Source organism: Phyllobates terribilis, unplaced genomic scaffold (genome assembly GCF_046119375.1).
Source record: "Phyllobates terribilis strain yellow unplaced genomic scaffold, ASM4611937v1 Scaffold_472__1_contigs__length_1415193, whole genome shotgun sequence".
Classification (NCBI taxonomy): Eukaryota; Metazoa; Chordata; class Amphibia; order Anura; family Dendrobatidae; genus Phyllobates; species Phyllobates terribilis.
The window spans coordinates 23,472-46,271 of NW_027363232.1; the positions used below are offsets into that span (position 1 = coordinate 23,472).

At 45.1% G+C, this 22,800-nt stretch overlaps 17 non-coding genes across 17 annotated transcripts; all 17 read right to left on the minus strand.

Annotated features, from left to right (window-relative positions):
• Positions 1–1,075: 1,075 nt before the first annotated feature.
• On the minus strand, positions 1,076–1,266 carry LOC141229384 (U2 spliceosomal RNA). The gene has a single exon (XR_012296078.1). It is a non-coding gene; the product is annotated as a U2 spliceosomal RNA (small nuclear RNA).
• A 1,112-nt stretch (positions 1,267–2,378) lies between these two features.
• On the minus strand, positions 2,379–2,569 carry LOC141229397 (U2 spliceosomal RNA). Its single transcript, XR_012296091.1, has one exon. It is a non-coding gene; the product is annotated as a U2 spliceosomal RNA (small nuclear RNA).
• A 1,115-nt stretch (positions 2,570–3,684) lies between these two features.
• LOC141229396 (U2 spliceosomal RNA) lies at positions 3,685–3,875 on the minus strand. The gene has a single exon (XR_012296090.1). It is a non-coding gene; the product is annotated as a U2 spliceosomal RNA (small nuclear RNA).
• A 1,115-nt stretch (positions 3,876–4,990) lies between these two features.
• On the minus strand, positions 4,991–5,181 carry LOC141229408 (U2 spliceosomal RNA). The gene has a single exon (XR_012296101.1). It is a non-coding gene; the product is annotated as a U2 spliceosomal RNA (small nuclear RNA).
• A 1,115-nt stretch (positions 5,182–6,296) lies between these two features.
• LOC141229419 (U2 spliceosomal RNA) lies at positions 6,297–6,487 on the minus strand. Its single transcript, XR_012296112.1, has one exon. It is a non-coding gene; the product is annotated as a U2 spliceosomal RNA (small nuclear RNA).
• Positions 6,488–7,599: 1,112 nt separating this feature from the next.
• On the minus strand, positions 7,600–7,790 carry LOC141229432 (U2 spliceosomal RNA). The gene has a single exon (XR_012296121.1). It is a non-coding gene; the product is annotated as a U2 spliceosomal RNA (small nuclear RNA).
• Positions 7,791–8,905: 1,115 nt separating this feature from the next.
• LOC141229443 (U2 spliceosomal RNA) lies at positions 8,906–9,096 on the minus strand. Its single transcript, XR_012296129.1, has one exon. It is a non-coding gene; the product is annotated as a U2 spliceosomal RNA (small nuclear RNA).
• Positions 9,097–10,208: 1,112 nt separating this feature from the next.
• LOC141229405 (U2 spliceosomal RNA) lies at positions 10,209–10,399 on the minus strand. Its single transcript, XR_012296098.1, has one exon. It is a non-coding gene; the product is annotated as a U2 spliceosomal RNA (small nuclear RNA).
• A 1,115-nt stretch (positions 10,400–11,514) lies between these two features.
• On the minus strand, positions 11,515–11,705 carry LOC141229454 (U2 spliceosomal RNA). Its single transcript, XR_012296130.1, has one exon. It is a non-coding gene; the product is annotated as a U2 spliceosomal RNA (small nuclear RNA).
• A 1,115-nt stretch (positions 11,706–12,820) lies between these two features.
• On the minus strand, positions 12,821–13,011 carry LOC141229455 (U2 spliceosomal RNA). The gene has a single exon (XR_012296131.1). It is a non-coding gene; the product is annotated as a U2 spliceosomal RNA (small nuclear RNA).
• A 1,115-nt stretch (positions 13,012–14,126) lies between these two features.
• Positions 14,127–14,317, minus strand: LOC141229456 (U2 spliceosomal RNA). The gene has a single exon (XR_012296132.1). It is a non-coding gene; the product is annotated as a U2 spliceosomal RNA (small nuclear RNA).
• Positions 14,318–15,432: 1,115 nt separating this feature from the next.
• LOC141229457 (U2 spliceosomal RNA) lies at positions 15,433–15,623 on the minus strand. Its single transcript, XR_012296133.1, has one exon. It is a non-coding gene; the product is annotated as a U2 spliceosomal RNA (small nuclear RNA).
• A 1,115-nt stretch (positions 15,624–16,738) lies between these two features.
• Positions 16,739–16,929, minus strand: LOC141229458 (U2 spliceosomal RNA). The gene has a single exon (XR_012296134.1). It is a non-coding gene; the product is annotated as a U2 spliceosomal RNA (small nuclear RNA).
• A 1,115-nt stretch (positions 16,930–18,044) lies between these two features.
• On the minus strand, positions 18,045–18,235 carry LOC141229459 (U2 spliceosomal RNA). Its single transcript, XR_012296135.1, has one exon. It is a non-coding gene; the product is annotated as a U2 spliceosomal RNA (small nuclear RNA).
• A 1,115-nt stretch (positions 18,236–19,350) lies between these two features.
• Positions 19,351–19,541, minus strand: LOC141229379 (U2 spliceosomal RNA). The gene has a single exon (XR_012296073.1). It is a non-coding gene; the product is annotated as a U2 spliceosomal RNA (small nuclear RNA).
• A 1,115-nt stretch (positions 19,542–20,656) lies between these two features.
• Positions 20,657–20,847, minus strand: LOC141229460 (U2 spliceosomal RNA). The gene has a single exon (XR_012296136.1). It is a non-coding gene; the product is annotated as a U2 spliceosomal RNA (small nuclear RNA).
• Positions 20,848–21,962: 1,115 nt separating this feature from the next.
• On the minus strand, positions 21,963–22,153 carry LOC141229374 (U2 spliceosomal RNA). The gene has a single exon (XR_012296068.1). It is a non-coding gene; the product is annotated as a U2 spliceosomal RNA (small nuclear RNA).
• Between the last annotated feature and the right edge of the window lie 647 nt (positions 22,154–22,800).

The window sequence follows — 22,800 nt, forward strand, 5'->3', positions numbered from 1 at the left end:
CTGAAAAGTCCATTTGTGGAGATGAGCTCCTGGACTCCCGTTAAGAAGACATGTTGTCAACCTCTAGATCCCTTACATGCCTGCACTTTTCGGCTTGCTGCTGCTGCAATCCACGCGTTTTAGATCTGCATAACTCCACCTCTTTAAACACAGCACCTTCACCCCCTGCTGTTCCCACCCGCCTCAACACCGTTGGAAGGGAGGAGAACCAATTAAGGCGGGGGGTGGGGTGGAACGAGCAGCTGTCTACCCTTAGCAGGAGGGCTCCTGATTACATACCTCTCCTGCTGCTGCTGCTGCTGGCTGTCCAGCAGCAGACTGAAGGTGGCTGCTGCTGTGCACAGGTATATAAAGGCTCAGAGCCTATTATGACACGCGCAGCCAGCGTTCCATTGCCACATTCCATCTACTGCAGGCAGGATACCTGGCTGGCTGAATGTCGCTGAGAAGCTCACAGAGACCGCCATAAGCAACAGTTTAACAGAATGCCACAGACTAATCAACCAAACTTTTTGGGTTGGGTTCTCTTTTATAGTCTGCAGGCATTAAATGAAAGAAGTCAGTGTTCCAGCAGAAGGAGACAACGTTTCAGAAAAGGCATTGTAGCAAACCAAAAAAGAAATTTTAAGCGCAGCAGAGTAACCAGCGCACATACCTGTTAGCTCAGGTGAGTTTAAAAGGCTGCTGTTGATAACAAGGGCATTTGCTAAATAGATGGTGTGTGTGCAACAATATACTGAAAGGTCAATTATATTGTGCAGCTTATCTCACCACCTGTCGTTATTTAGGTGAAAGCTCCAAAATGCTTGCCTAATATGTCTGTTTATCCAAAAGGAAGTAAAAAGGGAGAGCTAGAAAGATAGCATTGCATCACATTACATGGCAATGCAATGCACAGTTGCTGAAGTTGAACCAAAATGAGCTTGTAATCTGGCTTCTGCAACTTTGAACATGAAAAATCCAATGAGGAGAAGAAAAGCAAAGCCAAAGAGTCCATCCCCAAATCCGACAAACAAGCAAAATGAACAAAAAACATTGAATTCAATTCTTTCTGATTTTAGAAACTGCATTAAAGAAGGGGTGCACCGGTCCTGGAGATACTGCAATACCAGGTCAATGCGTGGAGTGGACAGAGCAAGCTCTTTTTCCATCTCCCTGTTCTAAAAATCCATTTAATATATGGTCCCCAGATAGGGGACGTATCAGATATTAAACTGATAAGAACAGATACTACACTTGATCTTAGCCAAAAGGCCGAGAAGCGATAACCAGAATTGGTTTCAAACTAAGGAGCCACCCAAGGATCCTGAAAAGTCCATTTGTGGAGATGAGCTCCTGGACTCCCGTTAAGAAGACATGTTGTCAACCTCTAGATCCCTTACATGCCTGCACTTTTCGGCTTGCTGCTGCTGCAATCCACGCGTTTTAGATCTGCATAACTCCACCTCTTTAAACACAGCACCTTCACCCCCTGCTGTTCCCACCCGCCTCAACACCGTTGGAAGGGAGGAGAACCAATTAAGGCGGGGGGTGGGGTGGAACGAGCAGCTGTCTACCCTTAGCAGGAGGGCTCCTGATTACATACCTCTCCTGCTGCTGCTGCTGGCTGTCCAGCAGCAGACTGAAGGTGGCTGCTGCTGTGCACAGGTATATAAAGGCTCAGAGCCTATTATGACACGCGCAGCCAGCGTTCCATTGCCACATTCCATCTACTGCAGGCAGGATACCTGGCTGGCTGAATGTCGCTGAGAAGCTCACAGAGACCGCCATAAGCAACAGTTTAACAGAATGCCACAGACTAATCAACCAAACTTTTTGGGTTGGGTTCTCTTTTATAGTCTGCAGGCATTAAATGAAAGAAGTCAGTGTTCCAGCAGAAGGAGACAACGTTTCAGAAAAGGCATTGTAGCAAACCAAAAAAGAAATTTTAAGCGCAGCAGAGTAACCAGCGCACATACCTGTTAGCTCAGGTGAGTTTAAAAGGCTGCTGTTGATAACAAAGGCATTTGCTAAATAGATGGTGTGTGTGCAACAATATACTGAAAGGTCAATTATATTGTGCAGCTTATCTCACCACCTGTAGTTATTTAGGTGAAAGCTCCAAAATGCTTGCCTAATATGTCTGTTTATCCAAAAGGAAGTAAAAAGGGAGAGCTAGAAAGATAGCATTGCATCACATTACATGGCAATGCAATGCACAGTTGCTGAAGTTGAACCAAAATGAGCTTGTAATCTGGCTTCTGCAACTTTGAACATGAAAAATCCAATGAGGAGAAGAAAAGCAAAGCCAAAGAGTCCATCCCCAAATCCGACAAACAAGCAAAATGAACAAAAAACATTGAATTCAATTCTTTCTGATTTTAGAAACTGCATTAAAGAAGGGGTGCACCGGTCCTGGAGATACTGCAATACCAGGTCAATGCGTGGAGTGGACAGAGCAAGCTCTTTTTCCATCTCCCTGTTCTAAAAATCCATTTAATATATGGTCCTCAGATAGGGGACGTATCAGATATTAAACTGATAAGAACAGGTACTACACTTGATCTTAGCCAAAAGGCCGAGAAGCGATAACCAGAATTGGTTTCAAACTACGGAGCCACCCAAGGATCCTGAAAAGTCCATTTGTGGAGATGAGCTCCTGGACTCCCGTTAAGAAGACATGTTGTCAACCTCTAGATCCCTTACATGCCTGCACTTTTCGGCTTGCTGCTGCTGCAATCCACGCGTTTTAGATCTGCATAACTCCACCTCTTTAAACACAGCACCTTCACCCCCTGCTGTTCCCACCCGCCTCAACACCGTTGGAAGGGAGGAGAACCAATTAAGGCGGGGGGTGGGGTGGAACGAGCAGCTGTCTACCCTTAGCAGGAGGGCTCCTGATTACATACCTCTCCTGCTGCTGCTGCTGCTGGCTGTCCAGCAGCAGACTGAAGGTGGCTGCTGCTGTGCACAGGTATACAAAGGCTCAGAGCCTATTATGACACGCGCAGCCAGCGTTCCATTGCCACATTCCATCTACTGCAGGCAGGATACCTGGCTGGCTGAATGTCACTGAGAAGCTCACAGAGACCGCCATAAGCAACAGTTTAACAGAATGCCACAGACTAATCAACCAAACTTTTTGGGTTGGGTTCTCTTTTATAGTCTGCAGGCATTAAATGAAAGAAGTCAGTGTTCCAGCAGAAGGAGACAACGTTTCAGAAAAGGCATTGTAGCAAACCAAAAAAGAAATTTTAAGCGCAGCAGAGTAACCAGCGCACATACCTGTTAGCTCAGGTGAGTTTAAAAGGCTGCTGTTGATAACAAGGGCATTTGCTAAATAGATGGTGTGTGTGCAACAATATACTGAAAGGTCAATTATATTGTGCAGCTTATCTCACCACCTGTAGTTATTTAGGTGAAAGCTCCAAAATGCTTGCCTAATATGTCTGTTTATCCAAAAGGAAGTAAAAAGGGAGAGCTAGAAAGATAGCATTGCATCACATTACATGGCAATGCAATGCACAGTTGCTGAAGTTGAACCAAAATGAGCTTGTAATCTGGCTTCTGCAACTTTGAACATGAAAAATCCAATGAGGAGAAGAAAAGCAAAGCCAAAGAGTCCATCCCCAAATCCGACAAACAAGCAAAATGAACAAAAAACATTGAATTCAATTCTTTCTGATTTTAGAAACTGCATTAAAGAAGGGGTGCACCGGTCCTGGAGATACTGCAATACCAGGTCAATGCGTGGAGTGGACAGAGCAAGCTCTTTTTCCATCTCCCTGTTCTAAAAATCCATTTAATATATGGTCCCCAGATAGGGGACGTATCAGATATTAAACTGATAAGAACAGATACTACACTTGATCTTAGCCAAAAGGCCGAGAAGCGATAACCAGAATTGGTTTCAAACTACGGAGCCACCCAAGGATCCTGAAAAGTCCATTTGTGGAGATGAGCTCCTGGACTCCCGTTAAGAAGACATGTTGTCAACCTCTAGATCCCTTACATGCCTGCACTTTTCGGCTTGCTGCTGCTGCAATCCACGCGTTTTAGATCTGCATAACTCCACCTCTTTAAACACAGCACCTTCACCCCCTGCTGTTCCCACCCGCCTCAACACCGTTGGAAGGGAGGAGAACCAATTAAGGCGGGGGGTGGGGTGGAACGATCAGCTGTCTACCCTTAGCAGGAGGGCTCCTGATTACATACCTCTCCTGCTGCTGCTGCTGCTGGCTGTCCAGCAGCAGACTGAAGGTGGCTGCTGCTGTGTACAGGTATATAAAGGCTCAGAGCCTATTATGACACGCGCAGCCAGCGTTCCATTGCCACATTCCATCTACTGCAGGCAGGATACCTGGCTGGCTGAATGTCGCTGAGAAGCTCACAGAGACCGCCATAAGCAACAGTTTAACAGAATGCCACAGACTAATCAACCAAACTTTTTGGGTTGGGTTCTCTTTTATAGTCTGCAGGCATTAAATGAAAGAAGTCAGTGTTCCAGCAGAAGGAGACAACGTTTCAGAAAAGGCATTGTAGCAAACCAAAAAAGAAATTTTAAGTGCAGCAGAGTAACCAGCGCACATACCTGTTAGCTCAGGTGAGTTTAAAAGGCTGCTGTTGATAACAAGGGCATTTGCTAAATAGATGGTGTGTGTGCAACAATATACTGAAAGGTCAATTATATTGTGCAGCTTATCTCACCACCTGTAGTTATTTAGGTGAAAGCTCCAAAATGCTTGCCTAATATGTCTGTTTATCCAAAAGGAAGTAAAAAGGGAGAGCTAGAAAGATAGCATTGCATCACATTACATGGCAATGCAATGCACAGTTGCTGAAGTTGAACCAAAATGAGCTTGTAATCTGGCTTCTGCAACTTTGAACATGAAAAATCCAATGAGGAGAAGAAAACCAAAGCCAAAGAGTCCATCCCAAAATCCGACAAACAAGCAAAATGAACAAAAAACATTGAATTCAATTCTTTCTGATTTTAGAAACTGCATTATAGAAGGGGTGCACCGGTCCTGGAGATACTGCAATACCAGGTCAATGCGTGGAGTGGACAGAGCAAGCTCTTTTTCCATCTCCCTGTTCTAAAAATCCATTTAATATATGGTCCCCAGATAGGGGACGTATCAGATATTAAACTGATAAGAACAGATACTACACTTGATCTTAGCCAAAAGGCCGAGAAGCGATAACCAGAATTGGTTTCAAACTACGGAGCCACCCAAGGATCCTGAAAAGTCCATTTGTGGAGATGAGCTCCTGGACTCCCGTTAAGAAGACATGTTGTCAACCTCTAGATCCCTTACATGCCTGCACTTTTCGGCTTGCTGCTGCTGCAATCCACGCGTTTTAGATCTGCATAACTCCACCTCTTTAAACACAGCACCTTCACCCCCTGCTGTTCCCACCCGCCTCAACACCGTTGGAAGGGAGGAGAACCAATTAAGGCGGGGGGTGGGGTGGAACGAGCAGCTGTCTACCCTTAGCAGGAGGGCTCCTGATTACATACCTCTCCTGCTGCTGCTGCTGCTGGCTGTCCAGCAGCAGACTGAAGGTGGCTGCTGCTGTGCACAGGTATATAAAGGCTCAGAGCCTATTATGACACGCGCAGCCAGCGTTCCATTGCCACATTCCATCTACTGCAGGCAGGATACCTGGCTGGCTGAATGTCGCTGAGAAGCTCACAGAGACCGCCATAAGCAACAGTTTAACAGAATGCCACAGACTAATCAACCAAACTTTTTGGGTTGGGTTCTCTTTTATAGTCTGCAGGCATTAAATGAAAGAAGTCAGTGTTCCAGCAGAAGGAGACAACGTTTCAGAAAAGGCATTGTAGCAAACCAAAAAAGAAATTTTAAGCGCAGCAGAGTAACCAGCGCACATACCTGTTAGCTCAGGTGAGTTTAAAAGGCTGCTGTTGATAACAAGGGCATTTGCTAAATAGATGGTGTGTGTGCAACAATATACTGAAAGGTCAATTATATTGTGCAGCTTATCTCACCACCTGTAGTTATTTAGGTGAAAGCTCCAAAATGCTTGCCTAATATGTCTGTTTATCCAAAAGGAAGTAAAAAGGGAGAGCTAGAAAGATAGCATTGCATCACATTACATGGCAATGCAATGCACAGTTGCTGAAGTTGAACCAAAATGAGCTTGTAATCTGGCTTCTGCAACTTTGAACATGAAAAATCCAATGAGGAGAAGAAAAGCAAAGCCAAAGAGTCCATCCCCAAATCGGACAAACAAGCAAAATGAACAAAAAACATTGAATTCAATTCTTTCTGATTTTAGAAACTGCATTAAAGAAGGGGTGCACCGGTCCTGGAGATACTGCAATACCAGGTCAATGCGTGGAGTGGACAGAGCAAGCTCTTTTTCCATCTCCCTGTTCTAAAAATCCATTTAATATATGGTCCCCAGATAGGGGACGTATCAGATATTAAACTGATAAGAACAGATACTACACTTGATCTTAGCCAAAAGGCCGAGAAGCGATAACCAGAATTGGTTTCAAACTAAGGAGCCACCCAAGGATCCTGAAAAGTCCATTTGTGGAGATGAGCTCCTGGACTCCCGTTAAGAAGACATGTTGTCAACCTCTAGATCCCTTACATGCCTGCACTTTTCGGCTTGCTGCTGCTGCAATCCACGCGTTTTAGATCTGCATAACTCCACCTCTTTAAACACAGCACCTTCACCCCCTGCTGTTCCCACCCGCCTCAACACCGTTGGAAGGGAGGAGAACCAATTAAGGCGGGGGGTGGGGTGGAACGAGCAGCTGTCTACCCTTAGCAGGAGGGCTCCTGATTACATACCTCTCCTGCTGCTGCTGCTGGCTGTCCAGCAGCAGACTGAAGGTGGCTGCTGCTGTGCACAGGTATATAAAGGCTCAGAGCCTATTATGACACGCGCAGCCAGCGTTCCATTGCCACATTCCATCTACTGCAGGCAGGATACCTGGCTGGCTGAATGTCGCTGAGAAGCTCACAGAGACCGCCATAAGCAACAGTTTAACAGAATGCCACAGACTAATCAACCAAACTTTTTGGGTTGGGTTCTCTTTTATAGTCTGCAGGCATTAAATGAAAGAAGTCAGTGTTCCAGCAGAAGGAGACAACGTTTCAGAAAAGGCATTGTAGCAAACCAAAAAAGAAATTTTAAGCGCAGCAGAGTAACCAGCGCACATACCTGTTAGCTCAGGTGAGTTTAAAAGGCTGCTGTTGATAACAAGGGCATTTGCTAAATAGATGGTGTGTGTGCAACAATATACTGAAAGGTCAATTATATTGTGCAGCTTATCTCACCACCTGTAGTTATTTAGGTGAAAGCTCCAAAATGCTTGCCTAATATGTCTGTTTATCCAAAAGGAAGTAAAAAGGGAGAGCTAGAAAGATAGCATTGCATCACATTACATGGCAATGCAATGCACAGTTGCTGAAGTTGAACCAAAATGAGCTTGTAATCTGGCTTCTGCAACTTTGAACATGAAAAATCCAATGAGGAGAAGAAAACCAAAGCCAAAGAGACCATCCCAAAATCCGACAAACAAGCAAAATGAACAAAAAACATTGAATTCAATTCTTTCTGATTTTAGAAACTGCATTATAGAAGGGGTGCACCGGTCCTGGAGATACTGCAATACCAGGTCAATGCGTGGAGTGGACAGAGCAAGCTCTTTTTCCATCTCCCTGTTCTAAAAATCCATTTAATATATGGTCCCCAGATAGGGGACGTATCAGATATTAAACTGATAAGAACAGATACTACACTTGATCTTAGCCAAAAGGCCGAGAAGCGATAACCAGAATTGGTTTCAAACTACGGAGCCACCCAAGGATCCTGAAAAGTCCATTTGTGGAGATGAGCTCCTGGACTCCCGTTAAGAAGACATGTTGTCAACCTCTAGATCCCTTACATGCCTGCACTTTTCGGCTTGCTGCTGCTGCAATCCACGCGTTTTAGATCTGCATAACTCCACCTCTTTAAACACAGCACCTTCACCCCCTGCTGTTCCCACCCGCCTCAACACCGTTGGAAGGGAGGAGAACCAATTAAGGCGGGGGGTGGGGTGGAACGAGCAGCTGTCTACCCTTAGCAGGAGGGCTCCTGATTACATACCTCTCCTGCTGCTGCTGCTGCTGGCTGTCCAGCAGCAGACTGAAGGTGGCTGCTGCTGTGCACAGGTATATAAAGGCTCAGAGCCTATTATGACACGCGCAGCCAGCGTTCCATTGCCACATTCCATCTACTGCAGGCAGGATACCTGGCTGGCTGAATGTCGCTGAGAAGCTCACAGAGACCGCCATAAGCAACAGTTTAACAGAATGCCACAGACTAATCAACCAAACTTTTTGGGTTGGGTTCTCTTTTATAGTCTGCAGGCATTAAATGAAAGAAGTCAGTGTTCCAGCAGAAGGAGACAACGTTTCAGAAAAGGCATTGTAGCAAACCAAAAAAGAAATTTTAAGCGCAGCAGAGTAACCAGCGCACATACCTGTTAGCTCAGGTGAGTTTAAAAGGCTGCTGTTGATAACAAGGGCATTTGCTAAATAGATGGTGTGTGTGCAACAATATACTGAAAGGTCAATCATATTGTGCAGCTTATCTCACCACCTGTAGTTATTTAGGTGAAAGCTCCAAAATGCTTGCCTAATATGTCTGTTTATCCAAAAGGAAGTAAAAAGGGAGAGCTAGAAAGATAGCATTGCATCACATTACATGGCAATGCAATGCACAGTTGCTGAAGTTGAACCAAAATGAGCTTGTAATCTGGCTTCTGCAACTTTGAACATGAAAAATCCAATGAGGAGAAGAAAAGCAAAGCCAAAGAGTCCATCCCCAAATCCGACAAACAAGCAAAATGAACAAAAAACATTGAATTCAATTCTTTCTGATTTTAGAAACTGCATTAAAGAAGGGGTGCACCGGTCCTGGAGATACTGCAATACCAGGTCAATGCGTGGAGTGGACAGAGCAAGCTCTTTTTCCATCTCCCTGTTCTAAAAATCCATTTAATATATGGTCCCCAGATAGGGGACGTATCAGATATTAAACTGATAAGAACAGATACTACACTTGATCTTAGCCAAAAGGCCGAGAAGCGATAACCAGAATTGGTTTCAAACTAAGGAGCCACCCAAGGATCCTGAAAAGTCCATTTGTGGAGATGAGCTCCTGGACTCCCGTTAAGAAGACATGTTGTCAACCTCTAGATCCCTTACATGCCTGCACTTTTCGGCTTGCTGCTGCTGCAATCCACGCGTTTTAGATCTGCATAACTCCACCTCTTTAAACACAGCACCTTCACCCCCTGCTGTTCCCACCCGCCTCAACACCGTTGGAAGGGAGGAGAACCAATTAAGGCGGGGGGTGGGGTGGAACGAGCAGCTGTCTACCCTTAGCAGGAGGGCTCCTGATTACATACCTCTCCTGCTGCTGCTGCTGGCTGTCCAGCAGCAGACTGAAGGTGGCTGCTGCTGTGCACAGGTATATAAAGGCTCAGAGCCTATTATGACACGCGCAGCCAGCGTTCCATTGCCACATTCCATCTACTGCAGGCAGGATACCTGGCTGGCTGAATGTCGCTGAGAAGCTCACAGAGACCGCCATAAGCAACAGTTTAACAGAATGCCACAGACTAATCAACCAAACTTTTTGGGTTGGGTTCTCTTTTATAGTCTGCAGGCATTAAATGAAAGAAGTCAGTGTTCCAGCAGAAGGAGACAACGTTTCAGAAAAGGCATTGTAGCAAACCAAAAAAGAAATTTTAAGCGCAGCAGAGTAACCAGCGCACATACCTGTTAGCTCAGGTGAGTTTAAAAGGCTGCTGTTGATAACAAAGGCATTTGCTAAATAGATGGTGTGTGTGCAACAATATACTGAAAGGTCAATTATATTGTGCAGCTTATCTCACCACCTGTAGTTATTTAGGTGAAAGCTCCAAAATGCTTGCCTAATATGTCTGTTTATCCAAAAGGAAGTAAAAAGGGAGAGCTAGAAAGATAGCATTGCATCACATTACATGGCAATGCAATGCACAGTTGCTGAAGTTGAACCAAAATGAGCTTGTAATCTGGCTTCTGCAACTTTGAACATGAAAAATCCAATGAGGAGAAGAAAAGCAAAGCCAAAGAGTCCATCCCCAAATCCGACAAACAAGCAAAATGAACAAAAAACATTGAATTCAATTCTTTCTGATTTTAGAAACTGCATTAAAGAAGGGGTGCACCGGTCCTGGAGATACTGCAATACCAGGTCAATGCGTGGAGTGGACAGAGCAAGCTCTTTTTCCATCTCCCTGTTCTAAAAATCCATTTAATATATGGTCCTTAGATAGGGGACGTATCAGATATTAAACTGATAAGAACAGGTACTACACTTGATCTTAGCCAAAAGGCCGAGAAGCGATAACCAGAATTGGTTTCAAACTACGGAGCCACCCAAGGATCCTGAAAAGTCCATTTGTGGAGATGAGCTCCTGGACTCCCGTTAAGAAGACATGTTGTCAACCTCTAGATCCCTTACATGCCTGCACTTTTCGGCTTGCTGCTGCTGCAATCCACGCGTTTTAGATCTGCATAACTCCACCTCTTTAAACACAGCACCTTCACCCCCTGCTGTTCCCACCCGCCTCAACACCGTTGGAAGGGAGGAGAACCAATTAAGGCGGGGGGTGGGGTGGAACGAGCAGCTGTCTACCCTTAGCAGGAGGGCTCCTGATTACATACCTCTCCTGCTGCTGCTGCTGCTGGCTGTCCAGCAGCAGACTGAAGGTGGCTGCTGCTGTGCACAGGTATATAAAGGCTCAGAGCCTATTATGACACGCGCAGCCAGCGTTCCATTGCCACATTCCATCTACTGCAGGCAGGATACCTGGCTGGCTGAATGTCACTGAGAAGCTCACAGAGACCGCCATAAGCAACAGTTTAACAGAATGCCACAGACTAATCAACCAAACTTTTTGGGTTGGGTTCTCTTTTATAGTCTGCAGGCATTAAATGAAAGAAGTCAGTGTTCCAGCAGAAGGAGACAACGTTTCAGAAAAGGCATTGTAGCAAACCAAAAAAGAAATTTTAAGCGCAGCAGAGTAACCAGCGCACATACCTGTTAGCTCAGGTGAGTTTAAAAGGCTGCTGTTGATAACAAGGGCATTTGCTAAATAGATGGTGTGTGTGCAACAATATACTGAAAGGTCAATTATATTGTGCAGCTTATCTCACCACCTGTAGTTATTTAGGTGAAAGCTCCAAAATGCTTGCCTAATATGTCTGTTTATCCAAAAGGAAGTAAAAAGGGAGAGCTAGAAAGATAGCATTGCATCACATTACATGGCAATGCAATGCACAGTTGCTGAAGTTGAACCAAAATGAGCTTGTAATCTGGCTTCTGCAACTTTGAACATGAAAAATCCAATGAGGAGAAGAAAAGCAAAGCCAAAGAGTCCATCCCCAAATCCGACAAACAAGCAAAATGAACAAAAAACATTGAATTCAATTCTTTCTGATTTTAGAAACTGCATTAAAGAAGGGGTGCACCGGTCCTGGAGATACTGCAATACCAGGTCAATGCGTGGAGTGGACAGAGCAAGCTCTTTTTCCATCTCCCTGTTCTAAAAATCCATTTAATATATGGTCCCCAGATAGGGGACGTATCAGATATTAAACTGATAAGAACAGATACTACACTTGATCTTAGCCAAAAGGCCGAGAAGCGATAACCAGAATTGGTTTCAAACTACGGAGCCACCCAAGGATCCTGAAAAGTCCATTTGTGGAGATGAGCTCCTGGACTCCCGTTAAGAAGACATGTTGTCAACCTCTAGATCCCTTACATGCCTGCACTTTTCGGCTTGCTGCTGCTGCAATCCACGCGTTTTAGATCTGCATAACTCCACCTCTTTAAACACAGCACCTTCACCCCCTGCTGTTCCCACCCGCCTCAACACCGTTGGAAGGGAGGAGAACCAATTAAGGCGGGGGGTGGGGTGGAACGAGCAGCTGTCTACCCTTAGCAGGAGGGCTCCTGATTACATACCTCTCCTGCTGCTGCTGCTGCTGGCTGTCCAGCAGCAGACTGAAGGTGGCTGCTGCTGTGCACAGGTATATAAAGGCTCAGAGCCTATTATGACACGCGCAGCCAGCGTTCCATTGCCACATTCCATCTACTGCAGGCAGGATACCTGGCTGGCTGAATGTCGCTGAGAAGCTCACAGAGACCGCCATAAGCAACAGTTTAACAGAATGCCACAGACTAATCAACCAAACTTTTTGGGTTGGGTTCTCTTTTATAGTCTGCAGGCATTAAATGAAAGAAGTCAGTGTTCCAGCAGAAGGAGACAACGTTTCAGAAAAGGCATTGTAGCAAACCAAAAAAGAAATTTTAAGCGCAGCAGAGTAACCAGCGCACATACCTGTTAGCTCAGGTGAGTTTAAAAGGCTGCTGTTGATAACAAGGGCATTTGCTAAATAGATGGTGTGTGTGCAACAATATACTGAAAGGTCAATTATATTGTGCAGCTTATCTCACCACCTGTAGTTATTTAGGTGAAAGCTCCAAAATGCTTGCCTAATATGTCTGTTTATCCAAAAGGAAGTAAAAAGGGAGAGCTAGAAAGATAGCATTGCATCACATTACATGGCAATGCAATGCACAGTTGCTGAAGTTGAACCAAAATGAGCTTGTAATCTGGCTTCTGCAACTTTGAACATGAAAAATCCAATGAGGAGAAGAAAAGCAAAGCCAAAGAGTCCATCCCCAAATCCGACAAACAAGCAAAATGAACAAAAAACATTGAATTCAATTCTTTCTGATTTTAGAAACTGCATTAAAGAAGGGGTGCACCGGTCCTGGAGATACTGCAATACCAGGTCAATGCGTGGAGTGGACAGAGCAAGCTCTTTTTCCATCTCCCTGTTCTAAAAATCCATTTAATATATGGTCCCCAGATAGGGGACGTATCAGATATTAAACTGATAAGAACAGATACTACACTTGATCTTAGCCAAAAGGCCGAGAAGCGATAACCAGAATTGGTTTCAAACTACGGAGCCACCCAAGGATCCTGAAAAGTCCATTTGTGGAGATGAGCTCCTGGACTCCCGTTAAGAAGACATGTTGTCAACCTCTAGATCCCTTACATGCCTGCACTTTTCGGCTTGCTGCTGCTGCAATCCACGCGTTTTAGATCTGCATAACTCCACCTCTTTAAACACAGCACCTTCACCCCCTGCTGTTCCCACCCGCCTCAACACCGTTGGAAGGGAGGAGAACCAATTAAGGCGGGGGGTGGGGTGGAACGAGCAGCTGTCTACCCTTAGCAGGAGGGCTCCTGATTACATACCTCTCCTGCTGCTGCTGCTGCTGGCTGTCCAGCAGCAGACTGAAGGTGGCTGCTGCTGTGCACAGGTATATAAAGGCTCAGAGCCTATTATGACACGCGCAGCCAGCGTTCCATTGCCACATTCCATCTACTGCAGGCAGGATACCTGGCTGGCTGAATGTCGCTGAGAAGCTCACAGAGACCGCCATAAGCAACAGTTTAACAGAATGCCACAGACTAATCAACCAAACTTTTTGGGTTGGGTTCTCTTTTATAGTCTGCAGGCATTAAATGAAAGAAGTCAGTGTTCCAGCAGAAGGAGACAACGTTTCAGAAAAGGCATTGTAGCAAACCAAAAAAGAAATTTTAAGCACAGCAGAGTAACCAGCGCACATACCTGTTAGCTCAGGTGAGTTTAAAAGGCTGCTGTTGATAACAAGGGCATTTGCTAAATAGATGGTGTGTGTGCAACAATATACTGAAAGGTCAATTATATTGTGCAGCTTATCTCACCACCTGTAGTTATTTAGGTGAAAGCTCCAAAATGCTTGCCTAATATGTCTGTTTATCCAAAAGGAAGTAAAAAGGGAGAGCTAGAAAGATAGCATTGCATCACATTACATGGCAATGCAATGCACAGTTGCTGAAGTTGAACCAAAATGAGCTTGTAATCTGGCTTCTGCAACTTTGAACATGAAAAATCCAATGAGGAGAAGAAAAGCAAAGCCAAAGAGTCCATCCCCAAATCCGACAAACAAGCAAAATGAACAAAAAACATTGAATTCAATTCTTTCTGATTTTAGAAACTGCATTAAAGAAGGGGTGCACCGGTCCTGGAGATACTGCAATACCAGGTCAATGCGTGGAGTGGACAGAGCAAGCTCTTTTTCCATCTCCCTGTTCTAAAAATCCATTTAATATATGGTCCCCAGATAGGGGACGTATCAGATATTAAACTGATAAGAACAGATACTACACTTGATCTTAGCCAAAAGGCCGAGAAGCGATAACCAGAATTGGTTTCAAACTACGGAGCCACCCAAGGATCCTGAAAAGTCCATTTGTGGAGATGAGCTCCTGGACTCCCGTTAAGAAGACATGTGGTCAACCTCTAGATCCCTTACATGCCTAAACTTTTCGGCTTGCTGCTGCTGCAATCCACGCGTTTTAGATCTGCATAACTCCACCTCTTTAAACACAGCACCTTCACCCCCTGCTGTTCCCACCCGCCTCAACACCGTTGGAAGGGAGGAGAACCAATTAAGGCGGGGGGTGGGGTGGAACGAGCAGCTGTCTACCCTTAGCAGGAGGGCTCCTGATTACATACCTCTCCTGCTGCTGCTGCTGCTGGCTGTCCAGCAGCAGACTGAAGGTGGCTGCTGCTGTGCACAGGTATATAAAGGCTCAGAGCCTATTATGACACGCGCAGCCAGCGTTCCATTGCCACATTCCATCTACTGCAGGCAGGATACCTGGCTGGCTGAATGTCGCTGAGAAGCTCACAGAGACCGCCATAAGCAACAGTTTAACAGAATGCCACAGACTAATCAACCAAACTTTTTGGGTTGGGTTCTCTTTTATAGTCTGCAGGCATTAAATGAAAGAAGTCAGTGTTCCAGCAGAAGGAGACAACGTTTCAGAAAAGGCATTGTAGCAAACCAAAAAAGAAATTTTAAGCGCAGCAGAGTAACCAGCGCACATACCTGTTAGCTCAGGTGAGTTTAAAAGGCTGCTGTTGATAACAAGGGCATTTGCTAAATAGATGGTGTGTGTGCAACAATATACTGAAAGGTCAATTATATTGTGCAGCTTATCTCACCACCTGTAGTTATTTAGGTGAAAGCTCCAAAATGCTTGCCTAATATGTCTGTTTATCCAAAAGGAAGTAAAAAGGGAGAGCTAGAAAGATAGCATTGCATCACATTACATGGCAATGCAATGCACAGTTGCTGAAGTTGAACCAAAATGAGCTTGTAATCTGGCTTCTGCAACTTTGAACATGAAAAATCCAATGAGGAGAAGAAAAGCAAAGCCAAAGAGTCCATCCCCAAATCCGACAAACAAGCAAAATGAACAAAAAACATTGAATTCAATTCTTTCTGATTTTAGAAACTGCATTAAAGAAGGGGTGCACCGGTCCTGGAGATACTGCAATACCAGGTCAATGCGTGGAGTGGACAGAGCAAGCTCTTTTTCCATCTCCCTGTTCTAAAAATCCATTTAATATATGGTCCCCAGATAGGGGACGTATCAGATATTAAACTGATAAGAACAGATACTACACTTGATCTTAGCCAAAAGGCCGAGAAGCGATAACCAGAATTGGTTTCAAACTACGGAGCCACCCAAGGATCCTGAAAAGTCCATTTGTGGAGATGAGCTCCTGGACTCCCGTTAAGAAGACATGTTGTCAACCTCTAGATCCCTTACATGCCTGCACTTTTCGGCTTGCTGCTGCTGCAATCCACGCGTTTTAGATCTGCATAACTCCACCTCTTTAAACACAGCACCTTCACCCCCTGCTGTTCCCACCCGCCTCAACACCGTTGGAAGGGAGGAGAACCAATTAAGGCGGGGGGTGGGGTGGAACGAGCAGCTGTCTACCCTTAGCAGGAGGGCTCCTGATTACATACCTCTCCTGCTGCTGCTGCTGCTGGCTGTCCAGCAGCAGACTGAAGGTGGCTGCTGCTGTGCACAGGTATATAAAGGCTCAGAGCCTATTATGACACGCGCAGCCAGCGTTCCATTGCCACATTCCATCTACTGCAGGCAGGATACCTGGCTGGCTGAATGTCGCTGAGAAGCTCACAGAGACCGCCATAAGCAACAGTTTAACAGAATGCCACAGACTAATCAACCAAACTTTTTGGGTTGGGTTCTCTTTTATAGTCTGCAGGCATTAAATGAAAGAAGTCAGTGTTCCAGCAGAAGGAGACAACGTTTCAGAAAAGGCATTGTAGCAAACCAAAAAAGAAATTTTAAGCGCAGCAGAGTAACCAGCGCACATACCTGTTAGCTCAGGTGAGTTTAAAAGGCTGCTGTTGATAACAAGGGCATTTGCTAAATAGATGGTGTGTGTGCAACAATATACTGAAAGGTCAATTATATTGTGCAGCTTATCTCACCACCTGTAGTTATTTAGGTGAAAGCTCCAAAATGCTTGCCTAATATGTCTGTTTATCCAAAAGGAAGTAAAAAGGGAGAGCTAGAAAGATAGCATTGCATCACATTACATGGCAATGCAATGCACAGTTGCTGAAGTTGAACCAAAATGAGCTTGTAATCTGGCTTCTGCAACTTTGAACATGAAAAATCCAATGAGGAGAAGAAAAGCAAAGCCAAAGAGTCCATCCCCAAATCCGACAAACAAGCAAAATGAACAAAAAACATTGAATTCAATTCTTTCTGATTTTAGAAACTGCATTAAAGAAGGGGTGCACCGGTCCTGGAGATACTGCAATACCAGGTCAATGCGTGGAGTGGACAGAGCAAGCTCTTTTTCCATCTCCCTGTTCTAAAAATCCATTTAATATATGGTCCCCAGATAGGGGACGTATCAGATATTAAACTGATAAGAACAGATACTACACTTGATCTTAGCCAAAAGGCCGAGAAGCGATAACCAGAATTGGTTTCAAACTACGGAGCCACCCAAGGATCCTGAAAAGTCCATTTGTGGAGATGAGCTCCTGGACTCCCGTTAAGAAGACATGTTGTCAACCTCTAGATCCCTTACATGCCTGCACTTTTCGGCTTGCTGCTGCTGCAATCCACGCGTTTTAGATCTGCATAACTCCACCTCTTTAAACACAGCACCTTCACCCCCTGCTGTTCCCACCCGCCTCAACACCGTTGGAAGGGAGGAGAACCAATTAAGGCGGGGGGTGGGGTGGAACGAGCAGCTGTCTACCCTTAGCAGGAGGGCTCCTGATTACATACCTCTCCTGCTGCTGCTGCTGCTGGCTGTCCAGCAGCAGACTGAAGGTGGCTGCTGCTGTGCACAGGTATATAAAGGCTCAGAGCCTATTATGACATGCGCAGCCAGCGTTCCATTGCCACATTCCATCTACTGCAGGCAGGATACCTGGCTGGCTGAATGTCGCTGAGAAGCTCACAGAGACCGCCATAAGCAACAGTTTAACAGAATGCCACAGACTAATCAACCAAACTTTTTGGGTTGGGTTCTCTTTTATAGTCTGCAGGCATTAAATGAAAGAAGTCAGTGTTCCAGCAGAAGGAGACAACGTTTCAGAAAAGGCATTGTAGCAAACCAAAAAAGAAATTTTAAGCGCAGCAGAGTAACCAGCGCACATACCTGTTAGCTCAGGTGAGTTTAAAAGGCTGCTGTTGATAACAAGGGCATTTGCTAAATAGATGGTGTGTGTGCAACAATATACTGAAAGGTCAATTATATTGTGCAGCTTATCTCACCACCTGTAGTTATTTAGGTGAAAGCTCCAAAATGCTTGCCTAATATGTCTGTTTATCCAAAAGGAAGTAAAAAGGGAGAGCTAGAAAGATAGCATTGCATCACATTACATGGCAATGCAATGCACAGTTGCTGAAGTTGAACCAAAATGAGCTTGTAATCTGGCTTCTGCAACTTTGAACATGAAAAATCCAATGAGGAGAAGAAAAGCAAAGCCAAAGAGTCCATCCCCAAATCCGACAAACAAGCAAAATGAACAAAAAACATTGAATTCAATTCTTTCTGATTTTAGAAACTGCATTAAAGAAGGGGTGCACCGGTCCTGGAGATACTGCAATACCAGGTCAATGCGTGGAGTAGACAGAGCAAGCTCTTTTTCCATCTCCCTGTTCTAAAAATCCATTTAATATATGGTCCCCAGATAGGGGACGTATCAGATATTAAACTGATAAGAACAGATACTACACTTGATCTTAGCCAAAAGGCCGAGAAGCGATAACCAGAATTGGTTTCAAACTACGGAGCCACCCAAGGATCCTGAAAAGTCCATTTGTGGAGATGAGCTCCTGGACTCCCGTTAAGAAGACATGTTGTCAACCTCTAGATCCCTTACATGCCTGCACTTTTCGGCTTGCTGCTGCTGCAATCCACGCGTTTTAGATCTGCATAACTCCACCTCTTTAAACACAGCACCTTCACCCCCTGCTGTTCCCACCCGCCTCAACACCGTTGGAAGGGAGGAGAACCAATTAAGGCGGGGGGTGGGGTGGAACGAGCAGCTGTCTACCCTTAGCAGGAGGGCTCCTGATTACATACCTCTCCTGCTGCTGCTGCTGCTGGCTGTCCAGCAGCAGACTGAAGGTGGCTGCTGCTGTGCACAGGTATATAAAGGCTCAGAGCCTATTATGACACGCGCAGCCAGCGTTCCATTGCCACATTCCATCTACTGCAGGCAGGATACCTGGCTGGCTGAATGTCGCTGAGAAGCTCACAGAGACCGCCATAAGCAACAGTTTAACAGAATGCCACAGACTAATCAACCAAACTTTTTGGGTTGGGTTCTCTTTTATAGTCTGCAGGCATTAAATGAAAGAAGTCAGTGTTCCAGCAGAAGGAGACAACGTTTCAGAAAAGGCATTGTAGCAAACCAAAAAAGAAATTTTAAGCGCAGCAGAGTAACCAGCGCACATACCTGTTAGCTCAGGTGAGTTTAAAAGGCTGCTGTTGATAACAAGGGCATTTGCTAAATAGATGGTGTGTGTGCAACAATATACTGAAAGGTCAATTATATTGTGCAGCTTATCTCACCACCTGTAGTTATTTAGGTGAAAGCTCCAAAATGCTTGCCTAATATGTCTGTTTATCCAAAAGGAAGTAAAAAGGGAGAGCTAGAAAGATAGCATTGCATCACATTACATGGCAATGCAATGCACAGTTGCTGAAGTTGAACCAAAATGAGCTTGTAATCTGGCTTCTGCAACTTTGAACATGAAAAATCCAATGAGGAGAAGAAAAGCAAAGCCAAAGAGTCCATCCCCAAATCCGACAAACAAGCAAAATGAACAAAAAACATTGAATTCAATTCTTTCTGATTTTAGAAACTGCATTAAAGAAGGGGTGCACCGGTCCTGGAGATACTGCAATACCAGGTCAATGCGTGGAGTGGACAGAGCAAGCTCTTTTTCCATCTCCCTGTTCTAAAAATCCATTTAATATATGGTCCCCAGATAGGGGACGTATCAGATATTAAACTGATAAAAACAGATACTACACTTGATCTTAGCCAAAAGGCCGAGAAGCGATAACCAGAATTGGTTTCAAACTACGGAGCCACCCAAGGATCCTGAAAAGTCCATTTGTGGAGATGAGCTCCTGGACTCCCGTTAAGAAGACATGTTGTCAACCTCTAGATCCCTTACATGCCTGCACTTTTCGGCTTGCTGCTGCTGCAATCCACGCGTTTTAGATCTGCATAACTCCACCTCTTTAAACACAGCACCTTCACCCCCTGCTGTTCCCACCCGCCTCAACACCGTTGGAAGGGAGGAGAACCAATTAAGGCGGGGGGTGGGGTGGAACGAGCAGCTGTCTACCCTTAGCAGGAGGGCTCCTGATTACATACCTCTCCTGCTGCTGCTGCTGCTGGCTGTCCAGCAGCAGACTGAAGGTGGCTGCTGCTGTGCACAGGTATATAAAGGCTCAGAGCCTATTATGACACGCGCAGCCAGCGTTCCATTGCCACATTCCATCTACTGCAGGCAGGATACCTGGCTGGCTGAATGTCGCTGAGAAGCTCACAGAGACCGCCATAAGCAACAGTTTAACAGAATGCCACAGACTAATCAACCAAACTTTTTGGGTTGGGTTCTCTTTTATAGTCTGCAGGCATTAAATGAAAGAAGTCAGTGTTCCAGCAGAAGGAGACAACGTTTCAGAAAAGGCATTGTAGCAAACCAAAAAAGAAATTTTAAGCGCAGCAGAGTAACCAGCGCACATACCTGTTAGCTCAGGTGAGTTTAAAAGGCTGCTGTTGATAACAAGGGCATTTGCTAAATAGATGGTGTGTGTGCAACAATATACTGAAAGGTCAATTATATTGTGCAGCTTATCTCACCACCTGTAGTTATTTAGGTGAAAGCTCCAAAATGCTTGCCTAATATGTCTGTTTATCCAAAAGGAAGTAAAAAGGGAGAGCTAGAAAGATAGCATTGCATCACATTACATGGCAATGCAATGCACAGTTGCTGAAGTTGAACCAAAATGAGCTTGTAATCTGGCTTCTGCAACTTTGAACATGAAAAATCCAATGAGGAGAAGAAAAGCAAAGCCAAAGAGTCCATCCCCAAATCCGACAAACAAGCAAAATGAACAAAAAACATTGAATTCAATTCTTTCTGATTTTAGAAACTGCATTAAAGAAGGGGTGCACCGGTCCTGGAGATACTGCAATACCAGGTCAATGCGTGGAGTGGACAGAGCAAGCTCTTTTTCCATCTCCCTGTTCTAAAAATCCATTTAATATATGGTCCCCAGATAGGGGACGTATCAGATATTAAACTGATAAGAACAGATACTACACTTGATCTTAGCCAAAAGGCCGAGAAGCGATAACCAGAATTGGTTTCAAACTACGGAGCCACCCAAGGATCCTGAAAAGTCCATTTGTGGAGATGAGCTCCTGGACTCCCGTTAAGAAGACATGTTGTCAACCTCTAGATCCCTTACATGCCTGCACTTTTCGGCTTGCTGCTGCTGCAATCCACGCGTTTTAGATCTGCATAACTCCACCTCTTTAAACACAGCACCTTCACCCCCTGCTGTTCCCACCCGCCTCAACACCGTTGGAAGGGAGGAGAACCAATTAAGGCGGGGGGTGGGGTGGAACGAGCAGCTGTCTACCCTTAGCAGGAGGGCTCCTGATTACATACCTCTCCTGCTGCTGCTGCTGCTGGCTGTCCAGCAGCAGACTGAAGGTGGCTGCTGCTGTGCACAGGTATATAAAGGCTCAGAGCCTATTATGACACGCGCAGCCAGCGTTCCATTGCCACATTCCATCTACTGCAGGCAGGATACCTGGCTGGCTGAATGTCGCTGAGAAGCTCACAGAGACCGCCATAAGCAACAGTTTAACAGAATGCCACAGACTAATCAACCAAACTTTTTGGGTTGGGTTCTCTTTTATAGTCTGCAGGCATTAAATGAAAGAAGTCAGTGTTCCAGCAGAAGGAGACAACGTTTCAGAAAAGGCATTGTAGCAAACCAAAAAAGAAATTTTAAGCGCAGCAGAGTAACCAGCGCACATACCTGTTAGCTCAGGTGAGTTTAAAAGGCTGCTGTTGATAACAAGGGCATTTGCTAAATAGATGGTGTGTGTGCAACAATATACTGAAAGGTCAATTATATTGTGCAGCTTATCTCACCACCTGTAGTTATTTAGGTGAAAGCTCCAAAATGCTTGCCTAATATGTCTGTTTATCCAAAAGGAAGTAAAAAGGGAGAGCTAGAAAGATAGCATTGCATCACATTACATGGCAATGCAATGCACAGTTGCTGAAGTTGAACCAAAATGAGCTTGTAATCTGGCTTCTGCAACTTTGAACATGAAAAATCCAATGAGGAAAAGAAAAGCAAAGCCAAAGAGTCCATCCCCAAATCCGACAAACAAGCAAAATGAACAAAAAACATTGAATTCAATTCTTTCTGATTTTAGAAACTGCATTAAAGAAGGGGTGCACCGGTCCTGGAGATACTGCAATACCAGGTCAATGCGTGGAGTGGACAGAGCAAGCTCTTTTTCCATCTCCCTGTTCTAATAATCCATTTAATATATGGTCCCCAGATAGGGGACGTATCAGATATTAAACTGATAAGAACAGATACTACACTTGATCTTAGCCAAAAGGCCGAGAAGCGATAACCAGAATTGGTTTCAAACTACGGAGCCACCCAAGGATCCTGAAAAGTCCATTTGTGGAGATGAGCTCCTGGACTCCCGTTAAGAAGACATGTTGTCAACCTCTAGATCCCTTACATGCCTGCACTTTTCGGCTTGCTGCTGCTGCAATCCACGCGTTTTAGATCTGCATAACTCCACCTCTTTAAACACAGCACCTTCACCCCCTGCTGTTCCCACCCGCCTCAACACCGTTGGAAGGGAGGAGAACCAATTAAGGCGGGGGGTGGGGTGGAACGAGCAGCTGTCTACCCTTAGCAGGAGGGCTCCTGATTACATACCTCTCCTGCTGCTGCTGCTGCTGGCTGTCCAGCAGCAGACTGAAGGTGGCTGCTGCTGTGCACAGGTATATAAAGGCTCAGAGCCTATTATGACACGCGCAGCCAGCGTTCCATTGCCACATTCCATCTACTGCAGGCAGGATACCTGGCTGGCTGAATGTCGCTGAGAAGCTCACAGAGACCGCCATAAGCAACAGTTTAACAGAATGCCACAGACTAATCAACCAAACTTTTTGGGTTGGGTTCTCTTTTATAGTCTGCAGGCATTAAATGAAAGAAGTCAGTGTTCCAGCAGAAGGAGACAACGTTTCAGAAAAGGCATTGTAGC